Source organism: Delphinus delphis, chromosome 15 (genome assembly GCF_949987515.2).
Source record: "Delphinus delphis chromosome 15, mDelDel1.2, whole genome shotgun sequence".
NCBI classification, from domain to species: Eukaryota; Metazoa; Chordata; class Mammalia; order Artiodactyla; family Delphinidae; genus Delphinus; species Delphinus delphis.
The window spans coordinates 46,619,648-46,637,885 of NC_082697.1; the positions used below are offsets into that span (position 1 = coordinate 46,619,648).

At 46.9% G+C, this 18,238-nt stretch overlaps 1 protein-coding gene across 1 annotated transcript in view; it reads right to left on the minus strand.

The window, feature by feature from the left end:
- The window catches only part of RIN2 (Ras and Rab interactor 2), a 208,424-nt gene that overhangs the window by 162,894 nt on the left and 27,292 nt on the right, over window positions 1–18,238 (minus strand). The window contains exon 2 of the mRNA XM_060031299.1: window positions 13,300–13,409. The gene's annotated coding sequence lies outside the window, so the exon portion shown is untranslated. The remainder of the gene's footprint in view (window positions 1–13,299; window positions 13,410–18,238) is intronic.

The window sequence follows — 18,238 nt, forward strand, 5'->3', positions numbered from 1 at the left end:
GGAGTGACACGATAATTACAACTGAACATTCCCGCCTACACTGTTGGTGGGAAGGTACAATAAGTTGGTGCAGCCACTATGGAGAATGGTATGGAGGTTCCTAAAAAATGTAAAAATAGGACGCGCTGAGCCTGCGCGTCCGGAGCCTGTGCTCTGCAACGGGAGAGGCCACAACAGTGAGAGGCCCGCGTACCACAAAAAAAAAAAAAGTAAAAATAGAGCTACCATATGATCCAGCAATCCCACCACTGGGCATATATCTGGAGAAAACTCTAATTCGAAAAGATACCTGCACCTCAATGTTCATAGCAGTACTATTTACAACAGCCAGGGCATGGAAGCAACCTAAATGTCCATTGACAGATGAGTGGACAAAGAAGATGAGCTACAAATATACAATGGAATATTACTCAGCCATTAAAAAGAATGAAATAACGCCATTGCAGCGACATGGATGTACCTAGAGATTATCATCCTGAGGGAAGTAAGACAGACAGAGAAAGACTTAGTGTCTGTGCCTGCATCGCTTTCTGGCCAGCGCTCAGGCTAGCTAGTGATCCATGATGTGAGCAAGAGGCAGGGCTTCTGGACCTGCCGCAAGTCACAGCTGAGAGCTGTCAGCCCCAGGGAGCTGAGAGCTCACTGAGCGTGTGGATGGTGGGTAGGGGCTGCTGCCTCTCTCCTGGACGCTGCAGACACTGGTAACAGCTGTGGTGCTACTTCCCAGTGGGGTCCCCAACGTCCTCTTCCATCAGCACTCCCGGCCTTCAGGTAGAGAGGCCCTACTCTGATTCCACCAGGGAAGAAGGTGAGGTCCGAAGGCTGAGTTACCTCCCCGAGTCCTCACAGCTGGCCAGCGCCGGCGCCGGGGTAGAGCGTGGCTCTCGGGGTCGTCTCACCCGTGCGCCAACCCTTAACTCGTAACTGATCAGGAGGGCTACTGTGCTCTGTGTGCCCCTGAGCTCCAGAGGACCAAGAGGACAGGCAACAGCAGAACCTCCAGACGAATGTTCCGCTGTCTCGGGAAACAGAGCTGGCAATCCTTTTTACTGTGAAGGTTAAGGGCTTATACTCCCTGTATGTCCACCTAATGTTTGGTCAGGCTTTTTGTTTGTGTGACCCCATTCTGACTGCAGGGCCACCATGCCCGGTGCTCACTTGGCTACACTGTTCGGGGTTGGCCTTTCTGCCCCCTACAAGCTAACAGACTCAAAGAAACTGAGGCCGAGGGCGGCACACAGAGTTCCCCAAAGCCACCCCCGGCTCAGACCAAAACGTGATCTCCTGACACCTTGGTCAGTTTATCTAACTGGTTAACCACTGGTCCCTGCCCTTCAGCTGCTCTAGTTCCTCAAACTGGAAGGGGCTTCACTCTGAATAGGAAAATCAAAGAGTTCTCCCGATCATAGAGACCACAGCCACAGCACCCTTAGGTCAGGTGATACCAAATGGAGGGAAGATGGCGACGACACCTGGGGACAGGGGGTCACAAGCTGTCAATCAATGATGCTAAATGGAAGCTGAAACCTAGCAACAGTTATTGATATGATTAAGGCGTGACCTTGGGAATGTCTTTATAAGTCTGGCCTATAAAGAAAAATCCTTTGGCTTGAAAATTTCTGAAATTAGACTCAAGTAGATTAGGTGAAAACATGTTGGAGATAAATAAACCTGTTCCAAGTTTTTCAAAATCACATCAGTATATTAAGATTCAGCCCATCCCCAAACATTATGCACGTGCCACAGGCAAGAGGTTCCGATCAACTCTGATGTCTGTTTCCTGAGGGCAGAAATGTGCCTGAGAAGCTTCATAACCAAATGAGATCTCTGTCTTTCTTAATATCCTATCGCCTGTGTGTTATATCATAAAGATGAATCCAGGGAGTGTGACAAGCCATACACACCCCCAAACTGAGGCCTTATTCCTTCCCCAAAGGAAGACGCTACAGCAGTTTTCATCTTCCTCCTAAAGGCACGGTTGTTGGAGCTGATACCGACCGTAGAGGAAATAGCTCCAGAGGAAGTGGATGGCAATAATCAGTGCTCAGGAGTGGAAAACGCAATGTGATTCACATTAACTTAAAGAAAAGGTCGAGGGAGAAAAAACAACCAAAAATTAAAACCACAGGCACTCTTACGCATCAGCAAATGCCACACTGAGCATGTCACTGTGACATGCTTTTTAAAGTCCAAGGAAGAAAAAAAAGGGCAAAATTTCAAAACAAAGCCTAATAAAACCTAGTTATGGCAACACTGAACTAGTACAATGCAAAATGCAGTTATATAAAAACAAATGAATTCTTTTTAGTGAAGCTAGAATTTGTTATAAGAAAAAAGGAACCAATGCATTATTTTTCACTCAAAGTCAAATACTCCTTTATATACCTTCGTTAACTTTTGTTGAATACTATCAAACTTTAAAATGTTAACTTTTGGGCTTCCCTGGTGGCGCAGTGGTTGAGAGTCCGCCTGCCGATGCAGGGGACACGGGTTCGTGCCCCGGTCCGGGAAGATCCCACATGCCGCGGAGCGGCTGGGCCCGTGAGCCATGGCCGCTGAGCCTGCGCGTCCGGAGCCTGTGCTCCGCAACGGGAGAGGCCACAACAGTGAGAGGCCCGTGTACCGCAAAAAAAAAAAAAAAAAAAAAAAGTTAACTTTTGCTCAAAGTATACTTTATCTTTGTAGCTAGAATTCTTGCCTCATTATAAGCCTTCTCTCAAGTAGCATCATTTAATTTCTCAATAGTGAGTGATCTAGGAACGTAAAACAAAGGAGTGACAGTTGGGCTCCTTAGAATCCAATCAACAAGGAAGTAAAAAATAAATAAACAAAAAAGAAACCTCAAAGCTACTGGGATCAATCGCTCTAGAACAACGGAAACCACTGGAAACAGTGAGTAGAGCCACGGAACTCCGACTTAAAGTAAGAGCCAATTAAGAATCCATGTGGGGACTTCCCTGGTGGTGCAGTGGTTAAGAATCCACCTGCCAGTTCAGGGGACACGGGTTTGAGCCCTGGTCTGGGAAGATCCCACATGCCGTGGAGTAACTAAGCCCGTGCACCACAACTACTGAACCTGTGCTCTAGAGCCCGTGAGCCACAACTACTTAGCCCACGTGCCACAACTACTGAAGCCTGTGCGCCCTAGAGTCCACGCTCCACAACAAGAGAAGCCCCGCAATGAGAAGTCGGCGCACCGCAATGAAGAGTAGCCCCCACTCACCACAACTAGAGAAAGCCTGCGTGCAGCAATGAAGACTGAACACGACCAAAAAAATAATAATAATTCACGTGGACGCAGATTTTGAGTTTCTTTATCAGTGCGTACATGGATAATTATGAATTTGAATCAGTTATAAGAAACCATGACCAAGCTTGCAAACCATCCAATGAAGTTACTATTTGGATGGGATCTGATGTATTCCCAAGTGGATTTTAATGTCAGCCTAGACCAGAAACGGAATGACTTGACTGTGTAGCGTGGGGAGGTTTTGGGCGGATGTCTTGGGTGGGAGTGTTGTGTGACCACACGAGTTGTTGTGAGCGGTTGTTATAAGCAGTGGTGACTTTAGGGAACAAAGTGTCACCTTTTTTGGAAAGCGGCACCAATCAATGAAAAGGTAGACTTAGTCATATGGAAGCACGGAGGAGGGGAGAGAGAAGGAGGGAAGGAGGGAGGGGCAACGTAGTCATACATGTATGCATGTTCCTGGGAGCTGAGCCCCAGGCAAAGAGCCTGGGTGGGGCCTTAAAATGTTTTATTTTTGTCTGACTTTACAAGTCTGGGAGTCTTCCTGGGCCAAGCTAACCCAATGACTGCATGTTCTGCTGTGTGAACTCCTGGACACACATTTGCAGTTCCCTTTGCCAGTGAAAACAAAACAATATTAGAAGCAGCATTTGGGGCTCAAATGGTTGGTCTCCGCATCTTGCATTTAATGCTACTATTTTCTATTCTGGCCAACTTAGAAACATTTGTAATTGACCAAGACTTGAAGAGACCATTCATCATTCCAAGTTACCCATCAGAAAGGCATTTCATAAACATGTCTGGTTTTCCATAATTTATTGATCTTCTATTTCCACATATCAAAATTCCTAAAACATGCAGAAACCACACTGCAGACAATAAAGACTATGTATTATTTTCCAGTTGATTTTTTTCAATATTTTTGGTTATAAAATTATGATACCAGTGACACAATGAATCATATGGACTTAAAATCTAATGTTTTTGGCAAATTTGGAATAACTTTTTTTACCAAAAAGAGCAATACAAGTTTGTTATAGAAAAATTAGAAAACAAATTACTAACGTAAATTTTTTAAAACTACAGGTCTATTTGTTAATCCTCTGGAGTACATCCTTCCAGAATTTTTATGAACCCATCTGTCTCAACCTCCTTATTGTGTTGTATTTCATTTTGTAATGCTTATTATAACCTGATATCTATGGTGTATTTATTTGCTTAATTATTTATTGTCTGTTTCTCCCACTTCCATCCATTTCTTCCTTCCAAGAGAATGGAAGCCTCTTGAGGGAAAGCACTTTGCCCCTTTGCTTCACTACTAATCCCCCCTCTCATCCCTACACCCAGCCTCAAACAGTGGCTGAGTTTGGAGTGGCATGTTAGGAGTTCATAAAGACTTAGTGAATGAATGAAACAATGAACAGTTGATACTCGCTAAATATTTGGAAAATTGAAAGCCGGTAAGTACAGGCCGATGTGGTCGGCGTCAGGGAGATGGCAAGTGGGTTGGAAGGTCTTCCTTCTCCACCTCATCATCCTAATTTCCTCTGCTGTTGACTAAATCAGCCCATTAAGTCTGTTTGAATTCAGTACATTTAGCTACAGGCGTGGATTTGGTTCACGTTCATGATGTGAGAAGTTACAGAAGAAGGAGGGGATTCGGTGGGGGGGCCTACTGCACACAGGTGTGTCTGTTCTCTCATTGCCAGAACGGGGACCGCGCAGCCCTGCCCACACCTCCAGACCCACCGTGTGACCTGCCCACCAGGCGCCTCCTGACCACACGTGAAGGGGAAGGCTAAGGAGGCTGAGTAACTTCCACAGTAAGGAGAGGAAGGGAGATATTAATAAGCTCTATCATGCATTCCTTTATCCAACATCTGGACACGCTTCAATCACTGATTTCCCACTCACAGTGAAAAAGTGGTCAAGGAAGTATGTCTCGATTTAGTAAAGAGCCACTGTGTCGTTACCAGACAATGACTCCTTCTGGCCAAAGATTCCTAGTCTGATCTCTCCCTTCCCTTGAATTATTTTAGCGAGCATGTCCTCGCTGAAACAATTCCTGGGTGTACCATCCTGAAGGGGCATGGGGAGGGTGATGGGGGGTTAGACTTTTTTTTTAACTTTTTATTTGGAAATAATTTCAGACTTATAGAAAAAATGGCAATAGTCCAGAACCCTTACTAGTGAATAAGAAGATAAAGAACCCAACACAAACATAAGAAAAGATCTGAACGGACGCTTCACCAAGGAAGATAACCCACTAGCAAATAAGCCCATGAAAAGATACGCAACAACCTTAGTCACCGGGAAATGCTAAACTCACGATAAGATGCGACTATACTTCTATCAGAGTGGCGAGCATCAAAAACAACTGACCACACCAACTGTTCGTGAGGACAGGAAGAAATCAGGCTCCCATTGTTGGTGGGAATGCAGTAAAAGGGAGCAGCCTCTTCGGGAAACAGTTTGGCAGTGTCTTAAAGAACTAAACAAACACTCACCATACGACCGAGAAATTTCACTCCTAAGCACCTACTCAAGAGAAATAAAAATCCATATAAAGACTTGTATGTGGCTGTTCATAGTAGCATCATTCATAATAATAAAACTAAAATCAATCCAAATGTCTATCCACTGTGGAATGGATAAACAAAAAGTGATATATCCAATCAATGAAATACTTTTCCACGGTAAAAAGGAAACGAACTATTGACATGCTACAGACTCGGACGACCGAGTGAAAGCAGCCAGACACAAAAGCCATACACACAGTGTATGATTCCATTTGCAAGAAAGTTCTAGAAAACTGTAAAAGTTTACTAAAGCACTCATACCTGTACACTTAAAAGGGATGAATTTTATGATATGTAAATTAGATCCCAATAAAGCTATTTCTATAATTAGGAACCTGTTCTAAAGATCGTTCTGTATTGTGCTTTTTCTCTACTCAAAACTGTAACTTGAAGACAGTTGCATATCATCACAGTAGTTCTTCTACCTTTTTTAGTGGTTGTATAATGTTTCATTGTATGGCTATGACAAAACAGAAATAAATTAAATAGCCACGCCAAAAAAAATGTTCTCCTTTCCCCATTCCGTCCAGAGGCCTCAGAGGGATTCAGTTTCCGCTGTGCTCAGATTTAAAAGCTATGCATTCCCTCCTTCCATTCCTCAAACTGTCTGGCACACCCCACAGCAGATGCTAAGGGTGCCTCACCCATGCCCCCTCAGCACCACCCTCCCATACATGCCATTTTTTCGACTTTAAGAAAGATCAATGTTACTTTTCTTTAAAAATATCACAAATCACCTAGCTCCTCCAAAATAACCATCCTCTGGTACCCACAGCTCTCTTTGATCTGAAGACTGATGGCAGGGGTACGCCTAGGTGGGCAGGGGTACGCCTAGGTACGCCTAGGTGGGCTGGAAGACCAAAGAGCTATTGCCCCTTGGAATGGTCCTCACCAATGATGGATGGGGGTTGGTGGATAACGCCCCAGGGTCCTCACTCCCTGGGTGAAGTAACTCTGCGGTGAGGTCACTGCCATCTCCCAGAGCTCCCCGGCGGGCCTGACCCAGCTGCCCACAGTGGTCACATGCTTGTGAACACACCTGCTTCCGTTTCTCGTCTCACCTCTCCACTCCCCCACCATCCTTCCCACCCAGAAGTGACACGCGAATTGGCTCACACATCTGGTACTTTCTGCCTTATCCTATGCATTCACGAAGACAGAGACAAGCCACTGAGTCCACAGGCATTTTAGCAGCATTCGTACGGCGCGTGCTTTGCACTGATCGGTTAATTAGAAAGCTCTGTCGGGCCAGATACGGTGCCGTCATTCAGCAAGGTCTTATTACTTGCTTGGCCAATGTGCAAACACAGTATGAATAACTTACAAGTGTTTGGAAAGACGTTCAGGGCCAAGAACACAACAGTCAAGCCACCCTCAGCAGAATGCTTTATGACTGAGAACTCACAAAAAGCATAAAGTGGCAAGTTTTTTCCATGCTCGCTGGGAAAAAGTCCTGTAAATCTATTGCTGCTAATTCCAACCAACATAGAAGCATGGCCGCCTCTCCAGCTCAACTGTATCTGTGCCAGGCGGGAGAGCCAAGGTATTGATCGAGGCAAAGAAATGACATTTTCTCAGAACTCAGAGCATTCTCCCAAAACGGAGGACAACATACACATACATGTAATCGACAATTTATTCATCCCACTGGCTGCTCTTATTTCAGTCCGACACACTTGAGCAACCAGTACGCACTGATGCCAAGTCAAACCATTTTAGGCAGCTGTGGGGAGGCAGTGGGTTGTCACTGAGGGAGCCAGACAACGCCAGACACCTCCCAAGTCCACGAGGAGCAAAGCGGCGGGACCAGGTGGGGCAGCAGTCCCTGGCGAAGGTCTGAGCTACCAGAAGTTTCTGCAACCTGAGGCCGTGTAGCTTTTAATAACCTCGTCATCACTCATTAATAACAACTCAGACTATCATTAAAGGTTTGAGGCTTTGCCCAGAGTTATAACCAAAACTGCCATGGGTAAAGGCCTTTAAATTTCACCTTGTATTTGCCCAGTTAGGCAGAAGCAGTGGGCTTTCTGGGTCCTGACCAAGGCCAACAGGAGACAACCCCCAGGACAGGCAGAGTTCACCGCTCGGCCTCTTGACTTGGGCTTGACCATGCGACTTGCGTTATCAATACGATAACATAGAAGCAGCAGTGCAGAGGCCTCTGGGTCTCCACCTGCACCCACTGCCTCTCCCCTGGTCATGAGAAGAGCTTCCCTGGGCTGCCGCTGTCTGTAAGGCTGGACTTAGAATGCACTCGGGTGGAGCAGGCTTGAGGCCAGACCTCAGCGAGAGGCCAAGCCTAGCTGGACCCAGGCTGGAAACAGACACCCAGCTGAACCCAGCCTGGATCAGCCACTCCCCCTGCCCTCCAATGTGCATTGGCCCAACCAAGGTCAGCAGAGCTGCCCAGCTGAGCCCAGCCCAGATCAGCCAAGCCCCAGCCAACCTTCACTGCAGGAGCTACATAGACGCTTATTATTAGTTTTTCCACTGCATCTGGGGGCAGTTTGTTGCACAGGAAGAGTTGAGATGCAGAGAACCAAGGGGAAGTTCAGCAAGCCAGGGGAATCCTGCACAATAGGTTCTCCTTCCTTCCTTCCCTGGACAAATGGGGGCAACTTATAGGATATAATTATGAAATTCACAATTGCTTCAAAAGGTCCCCATGATTTCGCTAGGAACACCCCAGCTTCCGTGTCCCTTGGTGAGACAATTCCCAGATGCCCCCTACATGGTCTGTCACAGGTCCCCAGTGGGACTGAGCCCCGGTCACCCACAGCAGTCACCTGCTCAGGCCCCACCCTGAATGGCCTCTCCCCCTTCCCTGCCCCAGCTGCACCCCCTTATGCCCTTCTGTACTGCCCATAGAAACTGCCCATAGAAACCCTTGCACCTGAATTTTCGACTCAAACTAAGACATGGCTCATTTTACAAATAATATCAAGCACTTGAATGTGCCAGGCATCATGACACACAGGTGACTTCACCTCTCTGTACCTCAGTTTCCTCATCTGTAAAATGGGGACAAAACCAGTGCCCCTCAGGGCTGTTGTGAGAAAAGAAAGCGTAACGTGCCTAGAACAGGACCTGGCTTGTGGCAAAGCCTTTAATAAATGCTACTATTTTCAAGCAATTCCTGCTTCTCCTTATTACCGTCGGGCTTCCAAGCTGCATCCGCCTATTGGAAAGAATGGGTAGGACTGAGGAAAAGAAAAAGGAAAAAAAAGAGAATGAAGAAAAAGGAACACATTCCATCCTCATGAAACCACTTTAAAAGTCTCAGCCAGCTGATGGCAGCACTGCCTTTAACTAAACCACGAGCAGGGCCATAAACGAGCATCCTCCATTGACTATATTTGGTTCAGGGAGTTCTTGTGCATGGAGAGCAGGGGAAGCCTGAGAACCAGAGATGGTACAAGAGGGGCGTCCGGGGGGAGATGCCAGCAGGGTCCCGCTCCTCGGAGCACGTGGCTGGGGCGCACGAGCCCTTCCCAGAGGAACTGGGAGGAACCGAGTGAGGAATATTTCAAACGGACTCAGCAGCAGCCCGAGGACTTGGGCAGAGGACCAGGCTTGCCCAGACCCCACCAGAGCATTCCCAGGGCTGCTGTGAAGCAGGGTGCTCAGACCCGGCCTCGGGGGTGGGGTGGGGGCTCAGGACTCTGCCAGGGGAGGAGGCTGGAAATTCCTCACCCTGATTACCCAGGGCTCCTGATGACCTGGGGGAGGGCGGGGTTTCTGCTTCTTGCGGCTGCTGAATTCTCTAGGGTGACACCTTCCTAAGCACAGTCCTCAGACCTCAGACCTCCTTCCAAGCAGCGGCCGGGGAGGGGAAGGGATGACACCCCGCTGTCCTGATTACACCTGGCTGGGCAGCCGTTTCTGTCTGACCTGCAGGCCATGTACCGTGGAACCCAAAGCATAGCCCAGCTTCGAACCCTGCTCTGGCCACCGCCCACCTGTGTGATCCAGGCAAGTTGCTGAACCTCTCAGCACTCGGTTTCCCCATCTGTAAAGCGATGATAACTCAGTCTCAGCCTTCTAGGGCCACTGTGACAAAGAGATGCAAAACAGATGTCAGGAGGCTGGGGCCCGGCGGTGCAAGGTGAAGCCTCCCTGAAATGCCATGGCAAAAGGGATGCAGCAGACAGACGATTCGACCCTTCCCCTCCCCCCAGCAAACAAACCCATCAGACGAACAGATGCACTTGAAGCCTCAGGGGCCGGAAGCAGGCGGCACTGAGGCTGCCCCCGGGTTGTCGGATTCCGCGCAGGGCGCCTTCTGCTAACTCAGACGTGAAGGCGGCTCCTTACTCTTCACCTGTGATCTGCTGCCACCCCCAGCAGACAGAGGGAGAGAAAACTGCAGCAAAGGAAAAGAAACCCTCTTTGCGACCAACTATCCACCCTGTGCTCTGCCTCTATCTCCCCTCCCCCCGACCTGTCTCAACACCCCCTTTTCCAGACTTGGGAGCTGGAGAACTGGGGGGAGGTGTGGCACCCAGGGCTCTTCTCTTCTGTGTCCATCTCAGCCTCTCCTGCTAGCCTCTCCTCTCAATCCAGTCCCATTTTCTCATAAGTTATAAAGCACATAAGGAGTTTCATTTCCACCACCTGCACTGTAGCGCTGCCAGTGTCCCCCGCGCAATGCGGCATCTCACTGGGTGTGTGCGTTTCCGCGGTGGCCACAGTCCTCCACCCTCTCTGCGAGCCTGCCCCTTGCAGGCTTTGCAAACCCTGCCACCAAGGGCTGGAGCCTACTGCTCATGTCTCGGATCTCAAGTGTCCTGTGACTTGCTCTGGCCAATAGAAAGCGGCAGAAGTAGCCCTGTGTCCCTCTCGAGCCCCAGCCTCAAGAAGCCATGCACGTGCGTCCTCTTGGAGTCCTGCTGGGGGGAGGGGATCGGAGCAGAGGTGGGTCACCTGGGCCAAGGCTTCCTCCACCTGTCAGCTCCCAGCCAACCAGTTAGCCCAGAAAACCCAGCTAGACCAGCTGACCCAGGTGGCCTGAACTTCCCACCTGCAGAATCGTGAACTAAATCCATGACGATTATTTGAAGCTACTAAGTTTTGGGGGTTTGTTAGACGGCAAAAGCTGACAGATAGATTAGGCACTAAAAAAAGATGGGATTTAAACTTGCCTAACATTTTGCATGCATTCATTTCTCCTTCTTAAAAAACAAAATCCTCGGGGCTTCCCTGGCGGCCCAGTGGTTGGGACTCGGTGCTTTCACTGTCATGGCCAGGGTTTGATCCCTGGCCATGGAACTAGGAACTAGGAACTAGGAACTAGGATCCCAGAGGCCAAAATAAAAGAAACAAATAGCCTCATATTCTGGTCCTGCAGATCTTCCACCTACTGAGCATAGGATCCAGTGTTGGACACTGGACAACGTAGAGAGAAGAGCTGTCCCCAGTTCTGGAGCAGCTGCAATGCCACGCAGACATGGAACTAAATTCAAGTTGAAAGACACAAGGCCACCGATACTATGAGCAAAGGTCGACCGCGATGAGTGTGGACGTTACATGTCACATATCAACATTCATACCAAAGTCAATTCTCCAACGTTGCACATCTGAAAATATCTTCCACTTGAGTAACAACCCACTGAGAAATATTGTCTCAGAGCTCTGCCAGTTCCTGTTATTGTTTAGTTTACTGTTGCCTTTTGTGGAAGTTCTTTGTTTATAAAAGTGAAACCCAAAGATGTTTTATCTAACAGGAGAAACAGAGGAAATGACAAAGAAACCTTGACCTCAAAAGACAAACCTTTAGCACCAAGATAAGACTTCAGTATTTATACCTGGAATTTTGCACTTCCTTATATGCTACCATCATCCTTCTCGAGAAAATTCACACTTAACGGCTCTTTGGTATTTATTTAACTTGCATTTATTCACTGTCTACTACAGGTTAGAGTCTGTGCTAAAAACTGAATAGGAGACACAGGCCAGGCTCTGGCCTCACGGAGCCTGAAGTCAAACAGGGATGACACAGAAACATGATTATTACTTCACATGATCTGAATCTCGTGTAACACGAGCAGATACCACGAATCTAAGCTCTGGGAGGGAAAGCAGGCAGCTTCCCGAGAGGACTGTATGTTTAAGGCAGGATCCCAGGGTTTAACTAGGATTCAAATTAAGGAAAGAGAGTCAGAGCCAACTATGTAAAGCTAGTTCTCCAAAGCTGTATTCTCTGGACCTCCTATTCCAAATGGTTCGCCTTCTCTGAGAGGGCTGTGTTTGAGGGGCAGCAAAGGCCCCAGCTCCCAGTCCAGAAGGAACGGGCCCTGGGGTAGGGGGGGATCTCATGAGCTGGGGATCAGGGAGCCCTGGGTTCCAATCCCAGCTCCTCGTGTGGCCTTGGGTGAGTCACTTCATCTGACTCGGCCTCCTTCCTCTTATTTGTAAATCTGTGTAATGAATGACATCTACCTTCAACGGTGTCGTGGTGGGTTTAAATGAGAGAGCACCAAGCAGTGACGATGTTTATCCTCTCCTGAATCTGCTGTGGGGACAGGGCTCCGCGGGGACAGTTCACTTTGTCCTCACTCCACTCGGCAGCGGTGGGGCAGCTCCAAGGCTGGGGCCTGGCGCCATCGGAGTCTCCCTCACGTGTCAATGGGGCCCTGGAGGGGCTGTCGGCTGGAACCCCTACTCGGGGCCTTTCCACGGGGCCCAGCTGGTTTCACAGGCAGCCCTGCCCGGAGCGTTGAGCGCCGGCTGGGAGCCCCGTACGCTTTGCTGATCTCCGCTTTGAGGTCACTCAGTGTCACCTCTGCCACCTTCCCTGTGCAGGTGGGCGCCGAGTCCCACCCAGACTCAAGAGGAGGGAAAGCAGACTTCCCAGCTTGAGGGGACCCGGCAAGGTTCTGGAAGAGCAGCGATACCACGGTGGCCATTTAGGGAAACTATGATCCGCCACGGTGACCTATGCTGACGTCCCTCTGATGCTAAGCCCCTTTCATACAGAGATCTATGATTCCATGAAAAAAAAAAAAAAAGATGAAAAGCGGGCATGGGGAGAAAGGCAAGCGGGGGATGTATGAGGAAGAGGAAGAGGCTTTTCCCTTGGGATGGGGCCACCATCAGGACCATATGCTCTCAGTAATCAACCAGGTTCCTTGCGCTCCCTGGTGGCCCAGCTCTAAGATGAGAACGAAATGAATTAATGCATTAAAGCGCCGGGGCCTGCCACGCAGTTGGCACTCCATAAAGGTGCACGGTTACAGTTTACGCTCTGGGGCTCTTGAGCCGTCCTCATCTCGGTTGGGCCCTGCAGCCACTGCATGATAACAGAATCCCTTAGGTACCAGGAAACAGGTAAGCATCCTCCCTGATCCTCTGTCAGGGAGAGGTCACATCCACTGCAGCGCACCAAGCCAGAGCACACCATATCCCTGCACACCGAGGAACTTGGAAACCAGAGTCCAGGCCACGGCGCACTGGGCTTCAGTCGTCACTTACCCTTCACGCCAGCATCTCTCACTCCAGCCCCCACCTGCCCAGCATCCTGGAGGGCTTGAACTGTTATCTTCTCCGGCGGAAGCTCAAAAGTCCACGTGTCCTTTATCCATCTACAACACACAGAATTGGCCACTTAGCGTTTGTACGCATTTTTTAAATGCCACGAAAACCACACGGGGACTTGCCCTTCACCTGGCTGGGAGGGGGTGCTGAGAGGTGAGGGCACAGTCATCCTTGGTGTCTGCGTGGGGTCGGTTCCAGGACCTGTGGATACCAAAACCCACGACGTCCAAGTTCCTTATTATTAAGCTCCATGCCTTGGGCTGGGTTACTCAATAAATATTTATATTTGACTGTACTTGGAGGCCTTTAGTCAAATGCTAACAATCGTTCTCCCCTTTGTTAACACACTGGTGGCTGTGAAGTTTCTTCTCCCAATTAAAAAAATTTTTTTAATTAAAAAAATTTTTTATCTTCACTTTCCAAGGTTCCATGTCTTTTCTCCTGGTTCTCATATCTGGGAAAGTTAGAAGCCAGCCTTTCCTTCATCAAGAATAGCATGCTTCAGGCTTCCCTGGTGGTGCAGTGGTTGAGAGTCCGCCTGCCGACGCAGGGGACACGGGTTCATGCCCCGGTCCGGGAAGATCCCACATGCCGCGGAGCGGCTGGGCCCGTGAGCCATGGCCGCTGAGCCTGCGCGTCCGGAGCCTGTGCTCCGCAGCGGGAGAGGCCACAGCAGTGAGAGGCCCGCGTACCGCAAAAAAAGAAAAGAAAAGAAAAGAAAAAAAGGGTCTTTTCTTCCTATTTTGATCCCTATTCCCACCTCTGGGCCAGGTAACGCAAGAAGGGACTTGCTTTACCAGAATGTTCTCTACACCCCTATGCCAATGCTCAGATTTCTAAAACTCCAAATAGTCTTCCATGTTAAAAAAGGAACTAATCAGCAAGGATGCTGTCTTCGCCATGAATTCAGAGACAGTTTGTTCCTTTAGCCCTTGCATGACCTCAGCTCCAACAATGTGAACAGTCCTGAAATCTTCAAGTCTAGGGCTTGGAGATGGTACAGAATATGAAATTCCCAAATGATTCCATTTCTTTTTCTTTTCTCCTAACAACACCCTCACCTTTTCAGAATTACCTAAGTGCATGAATGCAGTCATCTTGCTTACAAACAAACAGAACACAAAACATAAATGCTAGATCAATGCTCAAGTTTCCTTTAGCAACCTAAATGTCCACTGACAGAGGAATGGATAAAGAAGATGTGGTACATAACTACAACGGAACATCACTCAAGTCATAAAAAAGAATGAAATCATGCCACTTGCAGCAACATGGAAGGACCTAGAGATTATCATACCAAGTGAAGTAAGTCAGACAGAGAAGACAAATATGATATGACTTCACTTATTTGTGGAATCTAAACTATGATACAAATGAACTTATTTACAAAACAGACTCACAGACTTTGAAAACAAACTTGTGGTTACCAAAGTGGGGGAGGGAAAAATTAGGAGTTTGGGATTAACATACACACACTACCACATACAAAACAGATAATCAACAAGGACCTACTGTATAGCACAGGGAACTCTACTCAATATTCCGTAATAACCTATAAGGGAAAAGAATCTGAAACAGAATAGATACATGTATATGTATAACTGATTCACTTTGCTGTGCACCTAAAACTAACACAACATTGTAAATCAACTATACTCCAATATAAAATAAAAATTAAATTAAAAAAAGCTCAAGTTTCCTTTGACTGTCACCACTAATGCCTGCAGCCTGCATCCTTGGCACACATGGACACTGTCAGAACTTGGAAGGATATCTTTCCAGATCAATTCTGTGCAAACATTTACTCTCTCTCTCTCTCTCTCTCTCTCTCTCTCTCACACACACACACACACACGTGTTTCTTTTCTAAATAAATGTTTGTGTCGTCCTGCACATTGCTTATTCCATTCTCAGGATGTCTTATCAGGGTTCCTACAACAGTATAAAAGGATGAACTTATCCTTTTTTTTTAAACTCTTTCATCAGTATTTCATAGTCTCACTGCTCTGCCAGGCTGTGTAACTGGACGCTGACCTCCTTGCCAGCACCTCTCCTGGTACCCTCCCTAGCACAGGCACACACACCCCCTCCATCATTCCCTGGGTTCACATTTTCTGGCCTGGAATAGCCTCCCTGCCCTCTCCATGTACTTAAGACTCAGCTCTAAGGCCTGGAGGCAACATATTTGATCTTGAATCCCAGTTGAATCTCTCAGACAAGTTACTTAATTGTTACTTACTTGGGTTCCTTCTGTGTAAAGTGGGGTGACTGTAATAGCACCTGCCTCAAAGGGTTGTTCTAAGGGTCAAGTAAAATAACCATGGAAAGCACAGGCCCATTTCAGGTTACTTAGCAAATGCTTAATAAATGTTAACCGCCACCCACCATAACCAACATCAGTCGCTGTCATCATCATCCTCACCTTTTTTTTTTTGATAATAATTTAAATCCCACTTTCCTCCTTAATTCAGATTTTCCTCGGAACCCCTATTTCACGTGTAGATAGGGCTACTGAAAAATAATCCCAATAAGCTTCAAGCTCCATTTACATCACTTATAAAGTCTCCTCTTTTTAAAAGTTATTTTCTTTTTTCATGGAAAGGCATTTTATTTTAAATATAGCAGTGTGTACATGTCAATCCCAAACTCCCAATCCATCCTTCCCCCACCCCTCCCCCCGGCAACCATAAGTTCGTTCTCTATGTCTGTGAGTCTGTTTCTGTTTTGTAAATAATTTCATTTGTATTATTATTATTTTTTTTAGATTTCACATATAAGGATATCATATGATATTTGTCTTTCTCTGTCTGACTTACTTCACTTGGTATTATAATCTCCAGGTCCATCCACATTGCTGCAAATGACATTGTTTCATTGTTTTTTATACTGAGTCATATTCCGTTGTATATATGTACCACGTCTTTATCCATTCATCTGCTGATGGGCATTTAGGTTGCTTCCACGTCTTGGCTATTGTAAATAGTGCTGCAATGAACATTGGGGTGCAGGTATCTTTTCGAATTAGAGTTTTCATCTTGTCCAGATATATGCCCAGGAGTGGGATTGCTGGATCATATAGTAGTTCTATTTTTAGTTTTCTGAGGAACCTCCATACTGTTCTCCATAGTGGCTGCACCAATTTACATTCCCGTCAACCGTGTAGGAGGGTTCCCTTTTTTCCACACCCTCTCCAGCATTTATTGTTTGTAGGTTTTTTGATGATGGCCATTCTGACTGGTGTGAGGTGATACCTTACTGTAGTTTTGATTTGCATTTCTCTAATAATTAGCGATGTTGAGCATCTTTTCAAGTACCTCTTGGCCATCTGTATGTCTTCTCTGGAGAAATGTCTCTGTAGGTCTTCTGCCCATTTTTTGATTGGGTTGATTGGTTTTTTTTGATAGTGAGCTGTTTGTAAATTTTGGAGACTAATCCCTTGTCAGTTGCATCGTTTGCAAATATTGATATTTTCTTCCATTCTGTGGGTTGTCTTTTCATTTTGTTTATGGTTTCCTTTGCTGTGCAGAAGCTTTTGAGTTTAATTAGGTCCCATTTGTTTATTTTTGTTTTTATTTCCGTTACACTACACAACGTCTTCTGATCTTTGCTAATAGATCAATAAGAGGTCGGGTTAATTTACTGGCCACTGTATCCAGGTGGGCTGCAGTCACACAGAGCAAAGGGGCCCAGCGAGGAAAGGAAGCTTATCCTTTCAAGGCACAAAAAATCCACTGCTTTCTCCATTATATTGTTTCTATTATATTAATTAAGTATAGACAAATAAAATAACTAGGTATCAATACCTTATTCTCATGAGCTTGTACAATTATAAAACCAAGCACAATGACAAATTATATAAGAACAAGAATGTAACCAATACGATTAGAAGTAATAAGATTAATTTAATGTAAGAGATGATGTTGTTTTGCTGAAACTCGTCCCTTGTGACGGGAGTATAGTGGAGTTGCATCTTCTGTGAGGGAAGGGCTAACGGAAGAGAATCAGTCAAGGGTCACCCTCCAAGGTAAGCTGCTGTATGGAGGCACCCACACACAGACCACCTGGGGAAATCGCAGACTTCGAGGGGAAGAGCAGGTGAAACTGCTCACACGATTCAAATGATACCAACCTCTCTTCCACTCTCTGTGTTCTCCTCACCCCAACCCACGTGTCTCTGCCTGAACCTCTGTGAACTTCATCCACTTGCCCCACTAGACTGCACTTGCCTTCACCTGGGGCAAAGCATCTATGCCCTCAGCCCCCCTGTTCCCTCCTCCCACCCTCCAACAATTCCAGTCTGTGGGAAGACTTGGCCCCAAGGCAAATTAAAGAAACACAAACCAGAGGCAGGACTGAAGTTACCTGGCTACAAGGCTCAAACCCTGCCAGGGTCGCACCCCTGGCTGCACAGCTAAGAAGGTTTACGCAACAAAGCAAGCCTCATGGCCAGGTCACACCTGAAATCAATTACAGCAGAATTTCTGGGGGTGGACCCTCACAGTCTTAATTTTCAAAGCCCATTGGGTGATTCCAGTGTTGAGTGAAGGTTGAGAACCAGTGATCTAGTGATTAATGGCTTTCAATCTCTTTGGACGTCTGCCCACAGTAATACAGTTCACATCATGACCCAGACCTACACGCACACATACAGCACAGAAACAAACATTTTATAAGACACTACCTAACCCTTACATCCTGATGTTTTCCAGTCCATTCACTTTTACTGAAAGCAATGCCGGACATGCCTATTAAAGAGTCATAAGCCACTAGTCCACTAGAAGTTATGACCCATAGTTTGATAAACATTGCCTTAGATGATCCAGAATATAGTTAGATGAATTATGAACCATTATCCTTAAAATAAAAACACACTTCA